The following is a 17,057-nucleotide window of genomic DNA, read 5'->3' as shown; positions in this document are numbered from 1 at the left end:
AATATGTTCAACTTGACCAGAAATCTGGGAAAGGAAAATTGAAACAACAGTAAGATGGCTTCTTGCTTCTTAAATAAATCCATCCTAAAAAAATAACAAGCAGTGTGGAGAAATAAACACTCTGATATCTGCTAAATGGAGTAAAAATGGGTACAATCTTGCCGGAGGGCTCTCTGGCAAAATATATGTAGCAGGTTCTCAAATTCTTTTTCAATCTGGCTTGAATATTGGACTGATTAGGATTACACTACTCTGTGAATGAATTTTACCCTGTAAAAGTTAATTAACAGTAGTTTAGCCTGGGTGGAAGAGTCTTTCTATGTTGAAGGTGTGGTGGCTGTGGCACAGTGATGTCAGAAACCAAGGTCCCTTCTAATTGTGCATCTGCTGGCTTTCATTCCCTAGATGTCTGTTCATGCTCCAGCCATCACACAGCAGAATAGAGGAAAGGACAAAGAAGAAAGAGCAAAGGATGACAATAGCTGTCTCTCAAGGAGGCTTCCTGGAAGCTTCCATATGACATTCTGCCTTCATCTGGTGTCCTGAACCTAGGTATGTGGACATGCCTAGTTAGAAGGGAGTCTGAGAAATGTAATTTTTATTCTGGTTCAGCTAAGTTATCTTGTTTGTTTTTCTTTTTGGTAAAGGAAATAGGGAAGAATGAATATTAGGAAAGAAATAGCAGTATTTGTTATGTAGAGAAAATGTAATTTTATTTTATTTTATTATTATTTTTGCGGTACACGGGCTTCTCACTGTTGTGGCCTCTCCCATTGCGGAGCACAGGCTCCGGACACGCAGGCTCAGTGGCCATGGCTCACGGGCCCAGCTGCTCCACGGCATGTGGGATCCTCCTGGACTGGGGCACGAACCCGTGTCCCCTGCATCGGCAGGCGGACCCTCAACCACTGCGCCACCAGGGAAGCCTCTGTAATTTTATTTTGATATGGTCTTTCATGAACGATATGTTAGATGTTGTAGGTGCCCTTACCAGATTCTGTTAACCTAGGTAGTACATACAATCCCTAGCTGTTGTGAGTTTTGGTTGATCTCAGATTACAGCTGCTACCTTCTTCAAAGAATTGTCTTTGGCCTACAGCTGCTACATCACAAAGAAGTGCCTGGGAGGTTATACCCACTCCAGGCGAGAGACAGACAGCCAACGGTTTACTGACATGAGGTAAAAAAGCCCAACTGTTGCCTCATGGTGGATAATTCAGTGGTACAATTCTCACTCCAGAACTTCCCTGTGGGATCAGGCTGAGACTAGACTCCAGCTGAGACCATATTCTTTACTGCTTCCCTGATATATATCTTTCATTATGTGCACAAGAATCCCCATCTCAGGCTCTCCTTCTAGTGAACTTGACCCAAGACAATTTGTCCTGTCCAGAAACCTTAGTCTAATGTAATAATTTAGATGGTCCTTTTAGGTAATACCTAGTCCCTGCAGTAGATTGGATTATTGTTCCCAATTCTTCACTCCCTCCCTAATATACATTATACTTCCTGACCCATTGACTTTGGACTTGGCTATAAGATTTACACTGGCTAGTGAAATGTTGGTGGATGTGGTATGAGCAGAGGCATTAAATGTGAGTGTGGTTCGGCTTGGCCTTTTGCAACCCTGTCTTCTGTCATGAGAAGAGCATGTTACAGTAGCCGCTGGCCCCAAAATGAGGAGACTTGTGGAACAGACTTGGATCCTACTCATGGCCTGGAGCCAAGTTCAGATGATCCCAGTTGAAGCCAAAAGAGCTCAACTGAACCTCAAACCTATGAGTAAGGAATCAAAGCTTGTTGTTAAAAATCACCGTGATTTAGGATTGTTGTGCAGCAGGAGTATAACTAAAAGTGTCTTTTTAAGAAGAAATGGTCAGAGTTTTAGCTTTTTGCACCCATCTCACTTTCAAAGAGGACATGTGGATGACCATGGGGAGGTGGACTTACGTGTCCATCTCCTACCTGCTGACATCTATAGCTGATGAGATCAATTCTCTTTCTCAGTTTGAGCTTGGTCTGGTGTCTTTAGCCTCCCACTGGGTTTTACTTGGTCTTTGGACAACTCTGAGTCATTGTCCTGTCTCCTCTGTCCCTGTCCGTGGTGGTCAGTCCACCCATCAGCCCCTGCTGCCCCATGACAGACCCACTGGCTCTCACCTAGCATTTGCTCCACCCAAGGATCATGGGAGTCATGACAGGAGCCCAAGAAAAGCTGCATCCCTTTTTGGCCACTCTGTACATTGCTCTTTAGCAGATTCTAGCAGGTTAAAGCATTGCTCCTCTACATGGTGGCCTCCTCCCAGAACCCCAAATAAGGAATAGGGTGATTTCTCCCACCCTTGAATCATAGCTGAATTCTTGAACTCTTTCTCCAGGCTGAAGTCTGGAACAGAGAGGCTAGAGCCTGTGAATTCCATATCCTCTCTCTGCAGCCCCTCCCTCCTTTTCTTCTCCATGATACTGTCAGGCCAAGGCCTAGGTTTTGAAAGCACACTATGGAGGAAATGTTTCAATCAGATAGCTATTGTTATGTAAAATGGAGCTAATGGAATTTAGAAAATTATTTCCCTCTCGACAATGCCTTGCTTTGGAGCCTATTGATATGCAGCAAAACTGTTGTGAATGTCCAAAGTTGAAAAAAAAATCCTCTTTGTTTATGTCCCGGAAAAAATCAAATCTTCACCAGCACCCCACCAGGAGGGATGAATTGTGGTGGACGTGGAGATGTGTTGCTCAGATCCCCCTTCCAGAAGGACTGGCTGCCCAGCTTCAGAGAGCATGTCAGCAGCCAGCCTCCAACTGTCAGCTCCCTCAGGGTCTGCCTCAGCTGAAAAAACCATCCCTTCCATGGTCATGCCCTTCCCAAGTCAGCCTATGTGCCGTGACTGGGTCAGGTGGAGGTGTAAAGGCCTGGCTATTCTGGTCTAATGTGGGACACTTTCATGGGCAGTACTCTCTCAAAAATTCCCTGCCAGGTTAGCTGAGGCTCCACTGGGCCTGCATCATAGTTTGATTTCTTCCTCTGCCCAGTCTGGCTTCTACCCCCTTCTTTTCCATAATAAATGTCTTGCACCCCAAACTCCATCTCAGTATCTGATTCCAGAGAACTCAGCCTATGACGTGGATACTTTGGGCTGCATGTAAAGGTCCTTATACATACAATGGAATATTATTCAGCCTTAAAGAGGAAGGAAATTCTGGCACATGCTACAATATGGATGAATCTTGAGAACATTATGCTAAGTAAAATAAGCCTGTCAGAAATACTGTTTATCTACTTATATGAGGTACCTTGAGTGGTCAAATTTATAGACAGAAAGTAGAATGGTGGTTGCCAGGGGTTGGGGAGGAGGAAATGGGAACTTATTATTTTATGAGTACAGAATTTCAACTGGGGAAGTGAAAGTGTTCTGGAGATGGATGACAGTGGTGGTTGTACAACAATATGAATGTACTTAATGCCACTGAGCTGCACACTTAAAATTGGTAAATTTTATGTTATGTATATTTTATCACAATAAAAAATATTGGTTATAAAAGTCAGCCACAAATCAAAGAATTACACACTACAGGCAAGCTTATGAAATGTAAGGATGGTTAAATATTAGAAGATTTATTAATATAATTCACTGTGCTAATAACACAAAGAAGAAAAAATATCTAATCATGTCCATAGATGTTGAAAAGGCATTTGAAAAAATGTAACATCAGTTCCTAACATAATTCTTAATTAAGCAGATATTAATTGATTCATCTTAATATGACAAATAAATTTTTTTCTTTTTCTGGCTGTGCCGTACGGCTTGCAGTCCCTGACCAGGGACTGAACCCGGGCCCTAGGCAGTGAAAGCACCGAGTCCTAACCACTGGACCACCAGGGAATTCCCAAACGACTAATAATTTATATCTAAAAACAAAAACCAGCAGTGTAACACTAGAAGCATTCTCATTAAAATAACAAACACCCATTATCACCACCATTATTTAATATTGTTCTTGACAACTAGCTAATAAATTTTAAAAAATCTGAAGTATAAAATTGGAAAAGAAAAGATAGGTATAGAAGACAAAGATAAAGGATATAAACAAACTGTACACAGAAAATATATTCAACATCTTTTATAATAGAAATTAAAATTTAATTTTTGCTAAGATTAGCAAAGTTAAGACAATGGGCACTCATATTTGCTGGTAATGTAGAAACTGGTACTATTGGTCTATGGAGGGCAATTTGACATCTAAAAAAATCACAAATATACACACTGGACATGTCTTTTGACCTAGAAATTTCCACTTCTGGGAATCTATGCTATAGATTTGTTTCATATATGTGTGAAATTTTATCTGTTTAAGTATGTGGCAGATACTGCTATCTACCAATATCCATTTTCCTTTTCTTTCTTATAAAAGAAACTTGATTTTGTTCAAGGTGACAATAAGCCCAATAAAAACATATCACCTTGCAGCCTGGGTAGCCACAGGACTCAATTATGGTCAATAAGCAAAAGACATTGGTTGGAATTCAAGGAAAGTTTTTTGAGAAGGACAGAACTCATGGACCTGTCTTTTGGCTCTTTGCCCTCTTTTTTCTGGTCTGGAATGCAGAAGCAATGCCTGGAGGAGCAGCAGCCATTCTGTAAGTATGAAGATGAAAGTCATACACTAAGGAAGGCAGAGAGGGGAGGAGGAGCCTGGCTTCATGAAGATGGCATTGAGCAACTGTCTCTGTTCTGGAATTCCTTCTTCCGGACTCCTTTCTGTAAGAGAAAAATACACTCTATTTAAGTTTTTTAAAGTTGAGTTTTCTTTTACCTTGAGCCAAAAGCAATCCTCATTGAATCAAAAGATTTTTATGGTAATATCAATTGCTGCATTGTTTGTAATACCAATAAAATTGAAAACAATCTAAACGTCCATCAACAGAAGACAGGGTAAATAAGTGATGGTACACACATGCAATAAAATACTCTGTAGCAAGAAAGATGAATGAGGAACACCCACAGGTATTGATAAGCAATGATCTTCAAAATACATCATTAAAAGAAAAAAATCAAGATGTAGAACCATGTGCCTATTGTTCTATCATTAATATAAACAAAAAGAGGAGGGGTGTAGTTTTGATAACCGAGGGAAACAGGGAATTTGCAGGAAAGCCTGTTTCTTGAGGTCCCAGGGAAACACAGGAACGTCCTGTTGGAGGAACAGAGAGAAATGAGGGTAAAGGAGGCTGCTGCCCACTGAATCTCTCACGTTCCACTCTTCTGCTTTGGCAACCTTTCCATCCACAGGCCTCTGTGTCTTCTTGTGGAACAATTCCTTGTGTTATGATACTCTAAGCTGTCAAGTGGGCTGGTGAGAGAGTTCCAGAGTGAGCTGGATGACTGGGGAGGGGTAGATGGAAGGAGAAGCCTGTGCCTCAGAAGGCAAGTCTAAAAGACAGTGCTGACTCAGCCACTTTCCTCTGGCAAGTGCCTATGGACCCATTCCTCAGTCCTAGGGACACAGGAGAGAGAACAAAAACTGAGTGGTTGTCACATAAAATCTTGGTGAGATGCTGCAAGTCTATAGTAGTCCTTTTAGGACCATCATGTAAGAAAGCGGCCTCAAGGTATATTTCAGCAGTTTCAACACAGAGTGATCTTGTCATTGGACACATTTCACAACGATATAAGAAATGGGACAGAGGCCATGCTCATTCTTTTCATACGACAGAGGCCTGGCGGGTAACCCTTCCAGAGGAAGAATGGAAGATTCTGAGGGGATTACACAAGAGTCTTCCCTGGTCTTTTCCAGAAAATAAGGGAGGCTATGGTAGAACGGAACTGAAAATTTCAAAGTATTGATCATATCCATTAAATAAGACATTGTGTTTAAAAGCACTATGACATCATGATACACAAGGGCCTTGATTTCATCTGATTTTATTAAAAATAAAACTGGATTCAGATTTTTGATAGAAATATTAAGTGATACTGTATCCATCTCAGTGCATCACATCAGTCAGCTTGTCACATTAGTGGTGATGCTAAGTGTAATCCCTTGATCAAGATGGTGACTACCAGATCTCTCTACGGTAATGGTACTTTTTCCTCTTCGCAATTAGTAAATATCCTTAGGGTGACACTTTCAGACCTTTTCAATATCTTTTCCCCAAACTCTTTCATTGCAATGGTTTTATCTTTCATTGATGATTCCTGTCTGAATCAATTATTACTAGAATTCTTATAAAATGATTTTTCCATTTCTATAATTCCTTCCACATTGACTAGTTGATAATCTTCTATGAAGAACTTTCCTTTTTATCTCCCTTAAAATGTGTTGAGTTCATATCAATATAGATGGATGGATTCCTTTTTACTCAATATATTATAACCCATTCTGCATTATTCATTTGCGGCTGGCATGACCTCAGATTTGACATGGGGCTCTCTTTAAAATGTAGATTCCAAGGCACCTTCTCCATTGTCTGGGAGTGGAGTCTGGGGTTCTGCCTTTATAACTGGCTCCCCCTAGTGCTACTTGTGTCCATTAAAGTTTTAAAGGCTGAAGAGAAGCCCTTCCAAAGGACCATCTGAGGGGTTTATGTTAACAGTGGTCCCCACCCCCCACCCCCCGCCAAGGCAATAATCCTAAAATGTGAAAAGGCTGCTCCTTTGAGGCAAGGAAGACCAGAATACCAGCAAGTCTGTCTTCCGTGGGTAGAGAGGGTTGAGTAAGAAGTGGAGAGGCTGGGAGGCGAGATAGCTACTATTTTCTTTACAGCAATGTTTTTTTGAATAATGGGAACCATTGGCTTCTATCCCCAAAGGTGGGGATGATATCTGGAACCAAACATTGATATAATTAAGAAAAAGCCTAGATCAGGATGGCATATAGAATGCAGGAGTATACAGTGTCATCCCTGGTGGTATCCCAATGAAATCCAGAAAAAACATGAAAAAGAGAAACTAATAGTTTTATAGAAGCATCAGGAAACTGAAAAACCAATAGGCCAGACAGTCTAAGAAACTCCTGGAAGATAGAGAGCAGAAAGCAATGTGTGGTTCAAAAAAGGAGGAATTGAGCTCATGTGTTAATGCCTGCTTCCTCTCCTAACCTCACTAAAATAACTGTAAATTAGAAAAAACAACAAAAACAAACACAAAACCCACAAGGAAAAAAGAACAGGCACTGAGGCAAGACTGGGTTAGTGATGCCCATAGTATTTTAGATGTTTTTTACCTGACATAGGAGAGAAAGAGAAAATGATTCCACGCTCAGAAAAAAAGGCAAAATTATGATTGATCAATTCCTGATACCTCGAGGAAACACCTTAAATGACCAGTTTGAATGAAAGCTGAAACTAGAGTCCTGAGGAATGTAATCCATTGCCACAAGATGTCTAATTGATTCACAGCTATTGAAGGAACAGACAGTTTTATGGTCTACTATAGTTATAGTTTAACTTTAGAAACCAACAGATTCTATGATTTTACAGCCTGGTTGTATAGTTAAACACAAGGATTTTAATGCCATGTAGAAAGTTAACCGGTCTCGAATCTTACCTAGCAAACTGTCTTTGGAATTCCTTTCATTAACTCTAACTCAGTGTCTGTTTATACACATACACACTTCTGTTTTTCAAGCACTGGAAAACCAGCCCTTTTTTTTTTTTTTCTACTTGCTGTTTTTTTCCTTAAGGAATTAAATCTAATTTTGATAAATGTTCACAATCTCTTCGTTTTAGAATTTTGCTTTAACATTGCTTTCAGTTTTCTCAGTTCTGCAAAGTAAATTGGGGTGAGCCAACAAGAGGAAAAACCAATTTGTGCTTTAGTACTCCAGAAAGGCTCAGAGATTGGAAATACCACATCTCATGGTGGGAATGGGGGACATAGCTGAAAATCTTGGTCCTCATCTATCAGGACAGAAAACTAGAATTTGCCATCTGGAAAGGTTGGATCCCAAAGCTCTTGGCTTAGGGAGATCAGGCACAGTTGAGGGTGATGCTGCTGGAGTGGATATGGGGAAATTGAGTGAAGTCATCCCCTGCTCTGAGCCATGCCGATTCTACCACTATCCACTGTCTCCCTTCTACTCACACATACACTGTCCCCTACCAGGCAGATCATAGGAGGAGCCTTCTCTAGAGAAACTGGCCAGCCCAGAGAAAAATACCTACAGAAATTGACCTTTGGGGGAGTCCCCCTAGGAGATTTCCAGGGCCCTGCTCATTTGTTACTATGAGGCCACAATCAATAAACTCCATCCACAAACCTAAAACTCTAGTTCACGTGTATATGAACAGATGGCCATAGGTCACCTAACAGCTGCTAACATGGAAATCAGAGACCTAAACAAACTGAAAAAAGGAACTTGAGGAAATTCTTCCCACCTTCCAGTCTCCTGCCAGTGCCTCCCACAGGCCAAGGGAGCTTGAGAAGCTATGAGGGTCAGTCCCCTGAAAGCACAAGATGGGCAGGCAGGGAGTGGATATATAAGCAAATAGGCACCTGGCCAGCACATCCTTGAAATACCAGTTAAATTCAGACAGAGGGAGACAGAGGCAAAGATAGTGAGATAGAACAGAGAGAGAGAGAGAGAGAGAGAGAGAGAAGGACGAGAGACAGAGAGAGAAATAAGAAAATGGTGGGAAGAAACTTTCAAGAATATAATCCAAATCTCAAAATTGAAGCTTCTGCTTGGAAAGGTCTCATCAGGATTCCAGCATAATGAATGAATTTAAAAATATAAACCCAGGCAATCAATATGAACTCATGGGCTTCCCTGGTGGCGCAGTGGTTGAGGGTCCGCCTGCTAATGCAGGGGACACGGGTTCGAGCCCTTGTCCGGGAAGATCCCACATGCCACGGAACAGCTAAGCCCGTGTGCCACAACTACTGAGCCTGCGCATCTGGAGCCTGTGCTCCGCAACAAGAGAGGCCATGATAGTGAGAGGCCCGCGCACCGCGATGAAGAGTGGCCCCCGCTCGCCGCAACTGGAGAAAGCCCTCACACAGAAACGAAGACCCAACACAGCCAAAAATAAATATAAAATAAATAAATAAAAATTAAAAAAAATATATATGAACTCATGTTTAGCTTAACACATATACAGATGAATAGATACAGAAATAACTTTAGAAATAAATGCATGTCTACATGGGTTAGTATACGTATGTATATTTCCCCTTTCTACTGAGAAATCCTGGGAGCACTGACACTACAATAGAAACAAGTACACCCAGTGCTGAGATCTTGGTTTCTAATATCATTCTCCAATCAAAGGAACCAGAATTCCTTGGAGAAATGGACTGAATTTAGGTCTGGGGTCAAGAAACTACAAAATGATCCTAGAGAATTTTATAGAACCAGAAATAAAGAAATTGCTCAGAAACTACAACAACAACAACAACAAAATATGGGGCAAGTCAAAGGGATACCAGAGCCAACTTGGAGGAGTTCCTAATGGCCAAACCTGAAACAAATTGGGAAACAAAATAAATAATGTAATATTGAATTATAACACAGAGTATAAAATAAATATACTTGATATATATATTTATTGATCCTTAAATCAATAAAGTGATTGAATACATAAACAAATGGGGGAGATGGGATAAATCTCCTTTAAGGAATAATTTCAAATAATACACATAGACATGCTTCTCCCTTTGCAGAAGGTAGAGTTTAATTCCTTTCACTGTCCCCTTTGAGTGTGGGCTGGACTTGGTGACTTACTTCCAAATGATAGAACATGGAAGGGGGAAAAATAGTAACTTTACAATGGAGAACACCACCTTGACCAAGTGATCAAGGTTAATATCATCAGTAATAAGTTGTGTTGGTATGTGTCTCTGATATGATGTGATAAGAAGGTTACTTTACCACTGTGTTTTTTATCCCCAAATCCTATAACCACAGTCAAGTCATGAGGAAAACATCAGACAAGCCCAAATTAAAGGACAAAATATTCTACAAAATATTTAGTCAGTACTCTTCACAGAGAAAGGTCAAGAAAACAAGGAAAGACTGAGAAAATTTGAATAAAAAAGGATGGGAAATACATACCATGAAAATGTTAACCAAAAGAAAGCTACTGTAGCTATATTCATATCAGACAAAATAAACTTTAAGGCAAACAGAATATCTAGAAATAGAGATTTTTTCATAATGGCAAAATGTGCAATTTGCCAGGAAGATATAATAATCATAAATTTGTGGGCACCTAATAACATGGTCCTCAATGTTAAAAGCTAGGTTGGGGGGCTTCCCTGGTGGCGCAGTGGTTGAGAGTCCACCTGCCGATGCAGGGGACACGGGTTCGAGCCCTGGTCTGGGAGGATCCTGCATGCCGCGGAACAACAAGGCCCGTGAGCCACAACTACTGAGCCTGCACGTCTGGAGCCTGTGCTCCGCAACAAGAGAGGCCGCGATAGTGAGAGGCCCGCGCACCGCAATGAAGAGTGGCCCCCACTTGCCACAACTAGAGAAAGCCCTCGCACAGAAACGAAGACCCAACACAGCAAAAATTAATTAATTAATTAATAAACTCCTACCCCCAACATCTGAAAAAAAAAAAAAAGCTTAGTCCATGTTTAAAAAAAAAATAAAAGCTAGATTGATAGGACTTGAAAGCGAAATAGATATGTGCTCAATCATGGTGAGCCATTTTAACATACTTCTCTCAGGTGAGCCATTTTAACATACTTCTCTCAGGAGCTCTCAGCAACTGACAAAACAGTCAAAATAAGTCAGTGGGCCTGTTGTTTGTCTGTTCTTTCCTTCTCTCTTTCTCTTTTCTTGTCTTTTTTTGTTTTGTTTTTAGTTCCCCTTCCAGGGATTGAACCCGTGCCCTGTACAGTGAAAGCATGCAGAATCTTAACCACCGGACTGCCAGGGAATTCCCTAAATGAAATTTTAAATTATTGAATAAAGAAAAATTGAAAGAATCAGATTAATGGAGATAGGATCAAAGAGAACCAGAGCCCAAAATATGCCTGCCAGAAGTTTAGGGGCAGGTGAAAAGCAGGGCTTCTCAATGAAGTTAACTCATTTAAACAACATGGAATTATTACAGGGATAGAAAACCAGGTCAATGGAGCAATACATAGTCAAGTAACAGAACTATATAAATGTAGAATCTAGTTTGTAATGAATGTGACATTTACAACTGGTGGGGAAAAGATAGACTATTCAACATATGGTTTTAGGACAATAGGTTTTACATATGGGAAAAAAATTAAGTTAGATATCTACCTCATGCCATAAATAAAAATACATTTGGATAGAATACAGATCTGAAATTAAAAAAACAATTTTTTAAAAGTAAAAAAATGAGCAGATTAAAAAATATATAAACATACATATATATAAAATATATACAAATATAATTTGGGAAAAGGAAGGTTTCCATAAACAAGACACAAAAGATGGAGGTGAGTATGGTAGCTATCATATGCTTACCAGGTTTTCCCTCCTCCAGTTCTTCCATAACCAAACTCTTTCAGTCCATGTGGAGCACATTCTGAGTAGTCTGAAATGACTGAACCAGCCACCAGACACAGGAATAGATATATAATACATACTGGTCAGGGTGCCCATAATAGCAAGCAGGTTCTCCTGGAATTCCTATGCCCAATCCATCAGGAGAGTCCTTCTCCCTTCCTTTGGAACCAGGAAGTGTAATAATATGGGCCATGTTTCCCAAAAGATGAAGGAAGCTTCAGTGGGAAAGAAGCCCAGGGAACTGATAGACAAAGAGAGAAATGGTCCTAATGACATGGTTGGAGTTATGATTCTAGTTGTGGCTTAGGACTAAATACCTCTAGAATTCCCAATTTTGTTAGCCAATAAATTGTCTTTTTATCAGAACTAGATTGAGTTGGGCTTGCATCACTTTCAACCAAAGAACCATGTCCAATAATCCAAAGATGATAAAGGTGAAGCTTGTTGATTTAAGCTCCATAAAACCATAACCTTCTCAATAATGAGAAATAGCATAAACAAAGTAAAAGATATTATTTACAGCAAACAATGGACAAAAGATCAAGTCCAGAATATATACAGAAAGCCTTCAAATCAGTAAGGAAAAAATAAAACGGCTCAAAGGAAAAATGAGAAAAGGGTATTGTGTTAGAACTCTTTCCTTTGAAAGTAATAAAGCTTAACTCGTACTCCTTTAAGGAAAAGAGTGGGGAATTTTTGTGTTCAAATAATTGAGAACCCAAAGGAGCAATATATTTCAGGAATGGCAGCATTATGGTGCTTAGACATTGCCCATAGCAATTGCTTGCTCTCCTTCTCTCCATCTCTTAGTTTGAATACTTTCTTTCTTATGAGTAGGTTTCGTTGTCACCAAGGGTCTCTTTACATGGCAGCAATATATTTTCCTGCAGCTGAGGGCTGCCCTCATTGTATTTGTCATAACTGTTTTGATTGTAAGTGTTATAAAATCCAGCCCAAGCTGGTTTAAACAAAGAAGGGAACTGATTAGCCTGTGTAATCAAAGAGGTGTAATCTAAAGTAAGACTCTCTAAGTGGAGCTTGAACTAAGAGCTCCAACAACATCAACTAGGACTCATTTCACTCCCTCCACAGTATCCTGCCTTCTGCTGTGCTGGCTTTATACTCAGGTTCCTCATTATGGCCTCCAGCAGCCCTAGGTTTCCCTCATCCTTGATGAGGAAGAGTGAAATATATGTTAGGGAGTAAACATATATCTACCACAATGTTCTTAAATGTAGCTCATAACTTTAAAGACAGACAGATTTCCCGGAGTCCATATCAATGTGCCCAAAGATGTGCCCAAAGACTCTAGCAATGCCAGGGCCTGTGTCTTCCCCTGGGCCAATCCATCATTGTATCTCACTGAATGGGTTTTTGGTTGGGTATCCTAGGAGCAGAGCCTGAGCCAGGGATTCAGCTGCACCTGATTGATTGAAGAGTGCTCTCAGGAAAATCTTATAAGGGAGTGAGGGAAACAGAATAGGGCCAGGGAAGAGACTACGCAAAGGTGAGGGTCCAGCTGCAGTCTAACCTGATCTCTTGGGGAGCGCTGAAGCATAAATCATTATGCAGAATTGTCTCTCCTCTCTTCCCTTGGGTCTCCTTATCTTTAGATGTGGAATGGGGATGAGGGTGGGGGGGGCTGTGGTGTGCAAATCGGCCCTCTCCTGCTGCAGGCAATTCTCTGAAGAAAAGTGCAGCTGTCAGCAACATTCACCTGAACTGAAGGATGGGTGCCCTGATCAGTAAAGGGAATCTAACTGCGGTGCCAACAGTGTCTACTACAATGATTTAGCATGATTGGCCTACTTGGGTCATTTGTATGCCTTGTGACAAAGGAGATAAGCCTTTTGAGTGACAGCCCCACCAGAATCATATGCAATGGGAGAAGGGCGATTCTGAAAAGCAGAATCAGATATTGTCTGCTGTTCCCTTTAGAACTCACATACACATGCCTACAACTTTTTAAATGCCCCCATCTAAGATAATGCAGTTAGCGCACGATTGAAGAGAAACTCTTTCACTTCTTGCAGCAGATGCTGTCATTGCCTTTCCCAAAGTCCCTTGTCCTTACCACTTTAGTGCATACTGGCCTGACTTCCAGCTGCCAGTATGTGTGCTTCTCTGAATAAGGGCTTTCTCTGATTGTTCCCTATTTTGTCACCTAAACAGCAGGCCAGAAGTACAGAGGAATTAATGTTTTTCCCTTCCTGGGAGCTGCTCTCAACCAATGGATGACAGGAGTTGATGTACAAACACTTCAGCTCCCTTACTCTTTGTAGTGGAAAAACACTGTGGTGCATGTCCTACAGTGGCTCCCAGAGTTTACCGTGGGATTAAGATCTAATTGTACACAATGGTAACTGGCATTATAATACACCCTATATTTGTTCTCTTACTTTTCCTGTGTCACTTCCTTACACTTCTACCAGTATTCTCCTTTACCTCCCAAATAAATGACTACCTACAATTGATACAAGTGTTCTTTGCTTTGACAGCTGACAATGTTCCTTGGTCAGTCCATCTCACTGCCTCCTGGCTACTCTCTGTGCTGTCCTCCATGGCCATATCTAAAAGGTTTCTGGAATGGATCCCCTTCTGAATTCTGTACAGCTTTAGCAGGTCATTTCCTGTTGATGTGAGATCTGAGGCTTTAGGATGATTTAAGGTATTGTCAGCCATACTTGCCTGATCGTAAGACTCAATTGGGTGCTTATTAAAAACCTAAATTCCCAGCACTGCTCTTCACTGTTCTAAAGGAAAAGATCCTGGGAAATTGTCTTTGCCTGGATTCCCTAAGGAACAGAGCAGGAGGCAAAGGTTTCATAGTGGGGCCTTAATGGAAGGTACAATCCCAGAGCAACAAAAGATAGAAATAGGGGAAGGAAAGAAAGCAAATGCAAGGTGGTCTATTGCTGGGCTCACCAAAGCGTCAAGAAAACATACCTGGTTGCTTAGTTACACAGGAGTCTTCTTTAAAAGTTATGCAAACCCGCCATGTCTTGGAATGTTCCAGTGAGGGGTGAAAAAGAAAGATTATTTCCTGGTTCTCTCCTGTCTCTTTTCTTACACTGGCCAAAGTTCACACATGTGGTGTTAACTCCCTCATGACCTGGGATTCTTTTCCACTCCTATAGAAGGGGAGGCCAAGTTCCTTGGCTGACAGGTTTACTAAATCACGGGTAGGAAAATAGCAGTTCCCCCCAAATGAGGAAATTCAGGGAGAGAATAATTAACTCACAGAATTTGAAGGTCATAAGGTAAGGGTGATATTCAAGATATTTAACAATCAGTACATTATGGACACAGCTCAATCAGAAATTATTATAGGTATTATAGGACAAAGAAAATGAGTACTTGTGTTGATAACATTAGGAATCAAGATTCTCAGAACAGAATTTCTCCTGTATCTCTTTTCAGAGATACAAACATAGAATCAAAATTTTGTGAAACCTTGTTGCCCTAAATTTGAACTTGGAAATCGACATGAACTTAAGATGAATTTTCTTTAAAAAAACAAACAAAATTTTTCTAGCTCTGTACACTAAAAACAAAAACAGCCATGTCTCTAGGAATGAGTACCCCTAGCCCCTAGATTGTGATCTCTAAATACTGTTTTTCTCTAAAAGGGACCAGGACTATTTGAAAAAATGATTCCATGTCTAGGGCAGAAAATGTACAAGATGACCTGAAACATCTTGCATTAGAAATGTAAAACCTTTAGGGAATTCCCTGGTGGTCCAGTGGTTGGGACTCGGTGCACTTTCACTGCCGTGGCCTGGGTTCAATCCCTGGTTAGGGAACCAAGATCCCACAAGCCTCGCTTGGCTTGGGGTAGGGATGGGGGGCGCGGGGTGGGGGCAGACTTTAAATACTACTGTAGGAGCTGACTTACTATATGGGACAATTTGAGAATCAAAAAGAAGAGTGATTATAATGAACTGAAAGACATCAAACATGTTGCACATGAGTTCATAATGATATTCAAAACAATAGAACAACAAAATGCTTTGATCAGCTTTGGAGGATGCCAGGGAATTATTTCATTGGTCTGAATACTGGTAAACAAAGGCTCATAAGCACTTATCATACTTCTACTGTACAAACTATACCTCAGAATAACTAAATAGTTGATGGAGGAATATTATTCTTTATAGAACAGTCACAGTTAACAAATGCATAAAGGATGATAGAATGAAATATTAGAAATTATATATATTATAATTAAAATGAAATAATGACTCTAGGCTAGTTCTGTCTAATATAGCTTTCTGGATGATGGAAATACTCTATATTTGCATTGTTCAATACAGTAGCCTCTGTAGCTACTGAGCACTTAAAATGGGGCTAGTGTGACTAAGGAACTGAAGTTTTAATTTTATTCAGTTTTCATTCAATTTAAATAGCCACATGTAGCTAGTTGCTATTGTATTGGACAGTACAGTTCTATGGCATGATTCATTTTGGCTGTTAAAATCATTAGGTGAAAGACTGGTGGGGAGTTTATAATGGATGGATTAGAGTGACTACCCTTGAATGTACTGATTGGGACTTCCATGGCGGTCCAGCTGTTAAGACTCCGAGCTCCCAATGCTGGGGATGCGGGTTTGATCCCTGGTCGGGGAACTAAGATCCCACATGCTATGCAGTGTTGGGGCGGGGGGAGAAAAGAATTTACTGATTAATCTTAAAATCACAAAAAGAGACAAACAGACGTTATGTCTACTGATGTGATAAAACAGGAAGTATGTAATACTACCCATTAAGTATTCTTGCCAAAAAATGAAACCAGCATCTGATCTGATCAAGCTTCTAGATCTAACTATCAGTTTAGGAAGCATAGGAAACAGAGGAACATGATAAACAACACCATAGCAAGAGAGATCAGCAAAATCTAGAATGTGGTAAACTCATCAGAACAAACAATATGATTTATTACGATAACCAAATAAGTTCAAGAGATAAGAAATGGAAGGGCATGAAACCTGTAGATTAGAGAGCCAGAAGTCAGACCAGTCAAATGCAAAGGGTGGACCTTATTTGGAACCAATTATGTCTTAGTCTGGGTCCCCCAGAAAGCATAACCTGATTTTTAAAAAAGCTATGTGCGGGACTTCCCCGGTGGTGCAATGGTTAAGAATCCGCCTGCCAATACAGAGTACAAGGGTCTGAGCCCTGGTCCGGGAAGATCCCACATGCTGCGGAGCAACTAACCCTGTGCACCACAACTACAGAGTCTGTGCTCTAGAGTCCCCGAGCCACAACTACTGAGCCTGAGTGCCACAACTACTGAGCCCGCATGCCTAGAGCTGGTGCTCCACAACAAGAGAAGCCACTGCAATGAGAAGCCTGCACACCTCAAGGAAGAGTAGCCTCGTCTTGCCACAACTAGAGAAAGCCCGCATGCAGCAACAAAGATCCAATGCAGCCAAAAATTAATTAATTAAATAATTAAAAAAAAATCTATGTGCAAACACATAGATTTTTTTTTTTAAAGCTGTGAATTATGTTTTCTTCAGCAGACACACTGAGGACCTAAGCCTGGGAGGCAGCCTCTCAGCTCTGAG

General features: G+C 40.7%; 1 long non-coding RNA gene across 1 annotated transcript in view; it reads left to right on the top strand.

The window, feature by feature from the left end:
• The window catches only part of LOC132593434 (uncharacterized), a 39,286-nt gene extending 22,229 nt beyond the window's left edge, over positions 1 to 17,057 (top strand). The window contains exons 2-3 of the long non-coding RNA XR_009558907.1: positions 406 to 552; positions 17,010 to 17,057. This is a non-coding gene — a long non-coding RNA (uncharacterized lncRNA). The remainder of the gene's footprint in view (positions 1 to 405; positions 553 to 17,009) is intronic.

This window comes from Globicephala melas, chromosome 15 (assembly GCF_963455315.2).
Source record: "Globicephala melas chromosome 15, mGloMel1.2, whole genome shotgun sequence".
In the NCBI taxonomy this organism is placed as follows: domain Eukaryota; kingdom Metazoa; phylum Chordata; class Mammalia; order Artiodactyla; family Delphinidae; genus Globicephala; species Globicephala melas.
Note: the sequence above shows the minus strand (reverse complement) of the source record. Positions and strands in the feature narration are given on the sequence as shown.